This window comes from Rattus norvegicus, chromosome 3, assembly GCF_021556685.1.
Source record: "Rattus norvegicus strain SHRSP/BbbUtx chromosome 3, alternate assembly SHRSP_T2T, whole genome shotgun sequence".
NCBI lineage: Eukaryota > Metazoa > Chordata > Mammalia > Rodentia > Muridae > Rattus > Rattus norvegicus.
In genome coordinates, this window is record NC_141536.1 from 158,080,105 (window position 1) to 158,089,897 (window position 9,793).

Genomic DNA, 9,793 nt, shown 5'->3' on the forward strand with positions numbered 1-9,793 from the left:
TACAAACCAACAGGAGATGACAAGCACTGTGAACAAGACTGGAGCAGGACAAGTGACCAGTGAGTGGTTCGGATCAGATATCTTGTGGAGGTGGCAGGCTCCGCCAAGGAGGGTAGAGGCCTGAAAGACTTCGTGGCCAGTGCAGTGGATCAGACAGACACACTGACATCATTGTCTTCTCAGAAACTTGTGTTGCACAACTCTCTGGAAGCGTAATGTTCTCTTGAAGAAAATAAGGATTTTTAAGGACTTCTAAGCGTGAATATAGTCTTTCCGATACATTTCTCAAACAAAATATGTGTGGAGGGCTTCCTTGGGCACCTGGCTTCGGTTTAGTCAGACCTGAGTTCGGCTGCTACCTCTCTTGATTCCCACATCCTGTTGGCCGTCATCCTGTCTCCTCACCCACGTGAGCCGCACAACGCTCGTCTTTAGCAGGGTGATAACGGTCACATTTGTTTCCATGGTTTTTGATTGTTTGCTTTGCTTCTTAGATCGAATGCGCTACCACGCGCAGAGCGCGCGGCCACAGCCAGTGCTCTCCAGAGCACCGCAATTCTCTCGTGCTGTCAGCCATTTTCTCTGAGCCTTCCGGGAAAGGTGAGCATGCGCACTCAAAGCCTCCTCCAACTTCCCAGGTTCTGCCGTGGATGTCCTGACTTGCAATCACTCTACCAACTGAGCAGCATCGCCGACTGATGGGGCCAAAGTGTTTCCTTTTTATTTCATCTCATTTTAATTTGCTCAGACGACCACACGTGGCTGTTGGCCGTCATCATGGGCTGCGTGGATCTAAAGTTCCCACCCTCACTTTCATTCTCTACGCCTCAAGGCTTAGAAACTCGGCTACGAATGGGGAAGGGAACCATGGGCTGAGGTTGTCTCTACCTGCCAGTTACACAGTGATACCAAAATCAATTCCTACTATCAAAATAGCATTTCTTCCGCACTTGGAGTGTGAACCAACCAGGTGAATTGGCCATTTCACCTTCAGATTTAGCCTTACCCCTACAAGCTAGTGAGGCTCTAAGGGGATGGGGACTGCAGGCTCCCTTGTTGTGCCGCTGGCTCACTTCTGCAGGTTTAGCATAGTATATGGTCAGGGGTTATGTGCAAAGTTGAATGGTTCTTTTTTTTTTTTTTTTTTTTGGAGAGGTTGTGTCCTGTGACAGATAGTGTCCTCTGCCCCTGTGTTTGAGACAGGTGGCCATCTTCTATACCACCTACTTCTCAGTGTCTGGTGGAACTTCTGCTCTTTGATTTAATGGCCATCCCCCATCCTCCTGTGGCTGCACTTCTTCTTCTTCTTCTTCTTCTTCTTCTTCTTCTTCTTCTTCTTCTTCTTCTTCTTCTTCTTCTTCTTCTTCTTCTTCTTCTTCTTCTTCCTCCTCCTCCTCCTCCTCTTCCTCTTCCTCTCTCTCTCTCTCTCTCTCTCTCTCTCTCTCTCTCTCTCTCTCTCTCTCTCTCTCTCATAGGCCTGAGGCAGAAAGTGACTTCCCTCTATAACTTGTAGGAGAGGGAGTTAAAGGGAGAGAGAACTTGGCACATTCGTCAACTTCAATCCATGACACATCTTGAGACTCTGCCTGTTTTGGTGTTCTACTGCTGTGAAGAGACACCATGACCACAGGGCAACTCTTATAAAAGAAAGCATTTAACTGGGGCTTGCTTTCAGAGGTTAATTCCATCTCATCTTGGCAGAAAGCATGGCGGCACGCAGGCAGACACGGTGCTGGAGAGGTAGCTGAGAGTTCTACATCTGGATCACAGGCAGTAGGAAGAGAGACACACTGGGCTTGGATTGTGCATTTGAAACACCAAAGGCCACCCTCAGTGACACAGTTTCACCAACAAGGTCACGCCTCCTAATAGTGCCACTCCCTGGTGACCAAGCATTCAAATCTTTGAACCTATAGGGGCCGTTCACATTCAAACTACCCCAGAATCTCACAGAGTCCCTTCCAAATGGAAGAAACATGGAGTCTGCAAACCATCTTTCAAAGAACGCACACGCCACCCTCTGGGACGCTTGCTTGTGTTTGTGGAGGATAACAGCAATCAATTCCTTATCTATCAATAAACTATATTCTTCTCTCTGTTGTCGTCCATGTGCTTTGAAAGCTCCTGGAGTGACAGCACATGTCCTGAAATTGGATCGCCCTTTATTTGGCAAGCGAATGGTTTCACCTCCTAAGGGCTTAGGCATCTTTACAAAGATAAATTCCGATTTTGATGCCCCCTATCTCCGCACACTGTCCGCAGAGATGTGAGCTAACACTAAGTAAAGAAGAACATATTTAACCCTAGAAGAGATCGGGATAAGGAAGGCTCCAAGCTCTACAATGTCTCCTTGTGGACTTAGCTCACTTGTTCTGTTGTTGTAAACACCACTCATAAACCAACCTACAGGAGGAAAAGTGTTACTTGGCTTACATCATATTAAATTAGGTTACATTAAATTTCTACACAACACTCCACCACTGAGGGAAGTCAGGGCAGAAACCCTGGAGGCAGGAATTGAAACAGAGGCTATGGAGAAGTTCTGCTCATTGGTTTGCTCCCTATAGCTTGCTTGATTTGCTTTTATCACAACCTAGGACCAGCAGTCCAGGGAGGGCAACACCCACAATGTTCTCCCTCACCCCTTCTTCACGTATAATCTTCAGATCCATCAGTCTTACTCAAGAACATGCCTTGAAGACAAGCTCATAGGCCAATATAAGGAGGTAACTCATCCCCTGGGTTTCCTTCTTCCCAGGTGACTCGAGTTTGTTTCAGGGTGACAAAAACTCACCAGCACACGTCTGCAAACCATAGCACTCCAACCCTAGTAACCATAGCTTCTCAACTTTTCTTCTGAGGATGAAAATGCATCAGGGTCACTTTGTATCTGAGGAGCTATCATTTATCTCTAGTCAGATCAGGGAGATGGAGGGAGGGAGGGAGAGAGAGGGAGAGAGAGAGAGAGAGAGAGAGAGAGAGAGAGAGAGGATATAAACATTTTCACACTTATAAGCATGGAAGCTTATGTGGACTTTTGGGTGTTTTGATAGTGTTAAAGTTCTCTGTCACAGCCTTAGGACTGGTTCTGGTATGGTGGAGTGTCTCAGAGAGAACATAGGCAACACACACACACACAACACACGCACGCACACACACACGCACACGTGCACACACACTCCAGGACAAAGCATTGCTGTCCAGTTTTTAAGCTCCTGAGGCCTGAGGTGATGTTTATTATTCTTTGTGGTCCCTTGTGTCCAGCAGAGTCATCAGTAGCACAGGTCATTAGAGATGAACCATCGGCTATGGCTTGAATACGCTCTGGTCCATTGACTATGACATGAACATGGTGCTGGGGACAGTTTCATGACAGGTATATTGAGTCCTATTTCCTAAATTAGAAACTCGAGGTAACACATGGCGACAGCACAAACTCTACATTGTCAAACTTGCTTGTGCTGGACTCAAGGTTGACCCCAGCCTTAAGCCCTGTGATCCAGACATCCCCACTGTGCCTCCATGCCTCAGGGGTTAGTGAGAGCTCAGCACAAGAGCTTCCTAAACATATATCTGAGACTTCATGCTCCTTGATGTCTACCCACGTATTGTACAAAGAAAATAAAGAGCAGAAGAAAGGCATCTTTGTATGTTAGAGGGTCTTTACTGGTATGTGCTTTCAACAACATGAAAGGTCTGGTGCCTTCTCTGCGGACCGTTGCCTTCTGAGAATGGCTCTCGATCACTAGGTAGTCATTACGTGCTGATAGGTAATGATGGTACAGCTTGTAGGCAGAGCTCCTGGTTGTTCCCTCCAACACGCATAGATAGGTTGGGGGTTGCCGATCGCAAAACTAATGCGTGGTCACTGTTTTTAAAACTTAAAGATGTCTGCAGAGTAGACCAACAATATGTTGACCCTTAAACTCCCTTTGCTACCCCATCTGAAACGAAGGATCATAAGAAACTCATAGACTCCAGCCTCGGCGTTCCATGAGTGTGCACTGGCAGGAGTAGTCCCTTCTAATGAACCATGTATAATTCATGCATATGCAAATGTGCGTACAATCATGTGTGTGCACACATGCACACTTCCATATAAATACAGGTATGCATACGTCTTCCGTTGGTACTCCTGTTTCCTCTTCAGTTTGTCTGTTGTAAGCTTAGCTGCAACACTGATCCTTATGTAATATACGTCATTATGTAATTGCTTGATTACTCCCTTAGGAAAAGCTGTTTGGAATATAACTATATTAACTTATATATTTAATATTTAAAGGCTTACCACACAAAAATGGTTACCACACAAGAGACAGTATAGAGAAAATGCATAGTGCCTGTATGCACTGGGCATATATTTTCTATATGCAAAGGCATATCGGGAGTACTCAAAAAGGGGTCATTGGAAACAAAGGAGCCATTGCTGGAGTATGCAGGACCCCTTGTTCTCGTCATTGTAAATGAACTTGAGGAAGGTCTCCTTCATTCAGGCAGGCTCATTAGAAACATAAGATAAGCTGGCTCTCCATGATCAAGGCCCACTTCTGTCCTGGGGATGCCACTGTCCCCATATACCCCAGCTGTATCCCCAACCGAAGGATTCACTGGGTACTACTCAGAGTTTGTCTCAGTCCCGAGTGAGGAGTCTAAGCTATGTGTGGTGTGGACCTGAAGCTTGGAATAGACTGGCCTTGATTTTCCAGAGAACATGCCAATGTGGGACAAATAGGAAAAAAGGCATTATATGGGCCACTCGATGCTGGACTCACGGTGCCTTCTACCCAACCACTTCAGACCAAGGAGAAGAGATGTGGCTATCGCCCCAGGCAGAAGGGAAAGGGGCTTCTCTTTCCTTCCCCTTCACCCCTTGCTTCATTCTGCATCTTTGCTCTCCGTGATCACAGGACACCTGCAGCCCAGGCTGCATCTGGTCTCCCTCCAAGCCCCAGCGTCAAGTTCCATATCCTGTTAGAATAGGGCTAGTGAAGACTGGCCATTGGAGGAGTTGTTCCACCTCTGGACCCAAGAGCACAGAGCATGCAGAAGACGGATGGGTAGACGCATACATGTTCTAATGCCCTAAAGCCACAGCCCAATGCACATGGTATCTTCAGACAAAGGGGCCCTCGCACAAAGGTACTTGCTAATATCCCAGCTCCCTAGAGGAATTCCAGGCACTATTTATCTTCAGCCTTTCATGGAGGCAGACTATGAATGTCTGTGGTAGATGTAGGGTAGAATTTCAGATGAGTGTCAGGGTTCTTGTGGCTGGAATGACTGGAGCCTTTGTCCCTGTTTCTTAAACTGAACACACTCTAAAGTTACTGCCCAGTGACTAGGCACAAGGGGCTTCAGGCCAGCGCCTCCTGGAGGTTTGAGCCTCAGTTTCCTGTTTTAGTTTTGTGGTCTTATTTGGCTACAGAGGCACAGAGGTGCTTATAGGAGAGTGTTGGCGTACAGAGATTGTGCAGTCCTCTGTATAGTGACCGAGGGGCGGCCATTATCATCACAGTTACTCCTCTCAGTGTTGGTTAAAAAGCAAAACTATGCCCATGACTCTTCAACCTGTTTTGCGTGTGTTCGTGAGTGCATGTGTGTGGGTGTATGTGCACATTCATAGGGTCATATGATGTGGATGTACATGTGTGGTGAGCATGTTCGTGATGTGCACATTCATACGATTACACAGATGTGGGTAGAGCATGTGCATGAATGTGTGTGATTGCACCACTGGTATTATGTTCTGTGCCTGTTCGTATGGTTGTGTGTTTGTAGATGTGGGCACCCCATGCAAATAGTTTATATGTCCACACGGATCTATACACGTGTGTGTACATGTGTGTTAGGCTGTGTGCCTTATATGTGCACATGTCTGCTTGCGTGTGAGTATGTATATGTGTAAGGTTGTCCATGGACATGTTCACATGGCTGCATGTGCTAACTGGGCAGGAGCTGGTTGTCAAGCCTGGAGATCTGCCTGACTCCTCTTCCTGACTGCAGGGAACCTGAGTTCTGTGACTCTGAAGACAAGCACTTCACTGGCTGGGCCATCTCCTTGGCTCTTACTTATTGAGAACTATCAACATCAACACCCAGAGCATAATCCTGTGAGGACGCCGTGAGAGGCCTGAGGTAAGGACCATTGGGGATGACAGGTAGCACCTACTCCACGTTGGGGAAGACCCTTTCCTACCCACCTCTAACACAGCATTTCCTTTGCTCCAGACACTGTAAGGGGTTACTGTCATGCGCCCTGTACTGACCTTTCAGGAGGAGGTACAAATCCTCATCTCACTCAGGATGGAGACCCAAAGAGACAGAATACCATCCCAGGTCCCTCAGCCACCATGTCTGCCAGGAGAACCCCACAGGAGGGACTGCAAGCCTTGAAATTAAGATACCACTTGATACTTCTGCTTCCCGTTTCCTGTCTTGGGGGAGAGCCTCGAAGCAAAACACTCAAAACACTCAAACCACATTTGTTTGGACTTATCCTGGATGCCTCTGGATCTGAGATCCTGACTCAACACCACTCTGCTACCCAGTGGGGAAGACCAGCTTATCCAAAAGGGACGAGCCTGTGCTACCTGGTTCTGGTTTAGTCCCCAGCTGCATCCCCAAGAGAGCTCACCTAGCCCCCTGCCATCAATCTAACTGAGTTACAAGTTTAAACCAAAGTGACACGCTAGAAGCAATAATTGGTTTAATATTCTCAAGGAGCAGAAGACGGTAATTTCCTCGGGGACCATAGAAGAATAATGCAGTTCTGAGGTCCCAGAAAGGGATGGCTGGAGTAGGCTTGAAGTCCGTACAGCCGTCTGCAAACACAGGATCACCGATGCCCCTGCGATAGCGCTCTCCCTCCCCTTGGAACAGTAGCTTCCCACGATTATTTTAGCTGACATCCCCTTTCCAACTTTAAGCAGTGTTCTTTCAACATCTCTAAACTTTTGCAGTTCCTCCCCAAAAACCGTGCTATGAATTTGCTTGTCACTATAAGCCGTACACAAAGAGAGACACATACAGCAAGCACAAAGGTATCAGGAAGTGGTTTTCCTAGCAACAGTAATCATCAGAAAGATCCCAGAACATCCGCTCTATTCATACAGCATTTCGTGTTTTGAATAGCGCTGACAGGTGAAGTGGATTCACGGTATTTAATACAAAAAAAAATATTGCTGGGGATTGGTGCTGCACAAAGGCAAAAATATCCATACTATTCACAGGCAGCTGAATTCACTGTTTTCATATCTATCTAGATTATTTAGCGAGGGACAATTGCAAGAGCCAATACTCACCTGCTAGCCGAATGACTAATCCGGGTGTATTATAGAAGCTCTGGTTCCCTAGACTTCCTTCGGGCAACTGGGACACCGCTCTAAATCAAATCCGGCCTGCGCCGTGCACGACAGCTTTGTGCAAGGTTTGAATGATAAAGAGACGTCCCGCTTGCCGGGTCCCTGGGCAGATGTGTCCAGTTTAAATAAAAGGAACCAGGGCTGCTGGCGAAGTCATTGACCCCCCAAGGGGCGCTGTCTGGTTATTGCTTTGAGTCCATCAGGAACTCTCTCCTTTCGCTCTTTCTGCGGCTTGTGAGTGGTGGTCCAAAGGAATTTATCCCCGAGGCCTTGAATAAGTGAATAGAAACCCAAACAAAAAACAGAGGGATCTAGGAGGGGGGGCAGTGCTAAAGAGAGGAGAGAGAAACTGAGAGAGAGACACCCAAGAGGGGACGGAAGGGAAAGTCCAAGGTCCCTGGGAAGAATCCAGGAGAGCATAGAAGAGTCTAACGTGTGTGGTGGCTAATTCCATAAAGAATTAAAGTCACCATCGGGGGAGACGGCTCAGCCTGTGAAGGAACCTGCTGCCCAAGCTGATCCCCTGGACTCATGGTAGAAGGAAAGGAGAGAGAGAGAGAGAGAGAGAGAGAGAGAGAGAGAGAGAGAGAGAGAGAGAGAGAGAGAGAGGAGAACACAAGGGAAGAAGAAAAAGAGTGCAAGCCAACGAGCTGTCCATTACTTCCACATATGCGCCGTGGTACACGTATGTCCCCACAAATAAGTAAATAAATGCAAAACCCCTGGTTTTTATTATTAAAAAGAAATGGAGAACATGCAAACCGGACAAGCGTATGCTCCACGTGAGTCCAGGGGGTTGTCATCGCTGTTCCTTTTGTTGGCCTTGCTCTTTCAGCTCACATGGTATTCACTCAATTCATGAACAAGTCTATGACGGGTGGAAGGTTCCAGAGTGAGAGATTTCCCAGTCTTGCCCTTGAAAGTAAACTGGTGAGTGATCCTGAAAGATCTGAAGGAGTCTGTCATGGCGGCACAACCTGAGTCTTGATCTTCGTGACCATGGAGAACGAGAAGTGGGTACGTTCCAGGGTAGGTCTGGGCTTTGCATCAAGTTGTGTGATGGATGGAGATCTTTTAAAATGTGCCCGCCATATTTATTCTAGAAGCCAACTTCTAGACAGATTCTTTAATACTTCAAAACCATTTAAGGTTATCCGTAGGTCGTAGAAGGCATTCATCAGAGCCATGCAAGTGAAGGCTGAAGAGATGACCCAGTGGTTAAATCTCTTGGCCAACAAGCCAAAAATCAGGGTTCAGAACCCACATAAATGCTGGGTGCACATGGCAGCCTCCCTGCGGTCACAGATTCAGGAGGCAGAGACAAAGGATGATTAGTACAGGAGGGTAGTTATATGACTGAGCTCTGGGTCCCACTGAGAGCCTTGCCTGGAGAAACAAGGGGGGGAGAGAGATGGGGGGGAGCACAAGGGAAGAAGAGTGCAAGCCATGTAAATGAAAGCTGCCATCGTCTGAGTTTTACAGCCTGTGCTGCTACTGGAGCAGAGTTGGTGGCACACATGGGCTACAGGAAATTTCACAGCATTTGAGGCCATTTAAGATGAGTCCACTTGGCCAGTGAACTACTCACCTTGAGAACATGAGGACCTGAGTTTATTCACAGGAGCCAATAAACAAAACTGAGTGTGGGGATGCATACCATAATCCCAAGACGGCAGAGGCATAGACAAGAGGACCACTGGCCATCCAGCAGAGAATGCTTGGAAACCTCTAGGCAGATGAGAAACCCTGGCTCAACGAACAAGCAAGCAAGCATACCAACCAAAGGCAACAGTGTTTCTGAGAAAAGATACAACAGGTTTTCCTCTTCACCCATGGATTCATGCATTGTATCTAACACACATGGACACACACACACACACACACACACACACACACACACTCACACGCATGAACAAAAATAAAGTAAAGGCATGTACTGTAGCATCAAGAGCTTCCAGACTTTCTCAAAGATATATCCGAAAGGATGTGTGGTGAACAGGGTCAGTGCTCTGTATATTATAATGAGAGATCAGAAAAGTTCAAACACATGCCAACAAGGAAAAATGTATAAACACACATTGGGGTGTTCATACAGTTGTCAGAAGCAGGGATGGTACTGATCAAAATGTCGACATCCCTAAGATACAGTCCTGAGCACCTGAAGTAAGAGGGTGGTATGATTCATTTATAGCATGTGTGTTAAGGACACAATGCAAATGTATCTTGCAGAGCACACATGAAACACTCCTGGGTGGGTTTAAAATAATGTTCTTCTCGGTTAGCAGATTGTGAGCTAAAAGAAGTTAGGAACATGGCCACACCCCAGAAGTTCCCTAGAACTCTCAGTACACAGAGATTTGGAACTGTACAAGGAAATATGATCACTTTTAAGTTGATATTACATTTATTTATTTATTTGTGTGTGTTTGTTT

General features: G+C 46.7%; 1 long non-coding RNA gene across 3 annotated transcripts; it reads left to right on the forward strand.

Moving 5' to 3' along the window:
- Positions 1–492: 492 nt before the first annotated feature.
- LOC148006588 (uncharacterized) lies at positions 493–9,307 on the forward strand. Of its 3 annotated transcripts, none has more exons than XR_015683995.1 (3): positions 493–600; positions 6,004–6,135; positions 8,197–9,307. It is a non-coding gene; the product is annotated as an uncharacterized LOC148006588 (long non-coding RNA). The 3 variants fall into 3 exon arrangements; XR_015683993.1 differs by lacking the exon at positions 8,197–9,307 and adding an exon at positions 6,229–7,517; XR_015683994.1 differs by lacking the exon at positions 8,197–9,307 and adding an exon at positions 6,274–7,517 and having other exon boundaries at positions 506–600.
- The last annotated feature ends 486 nt before the right edge of the window (positions 9,308–9,793 follow it).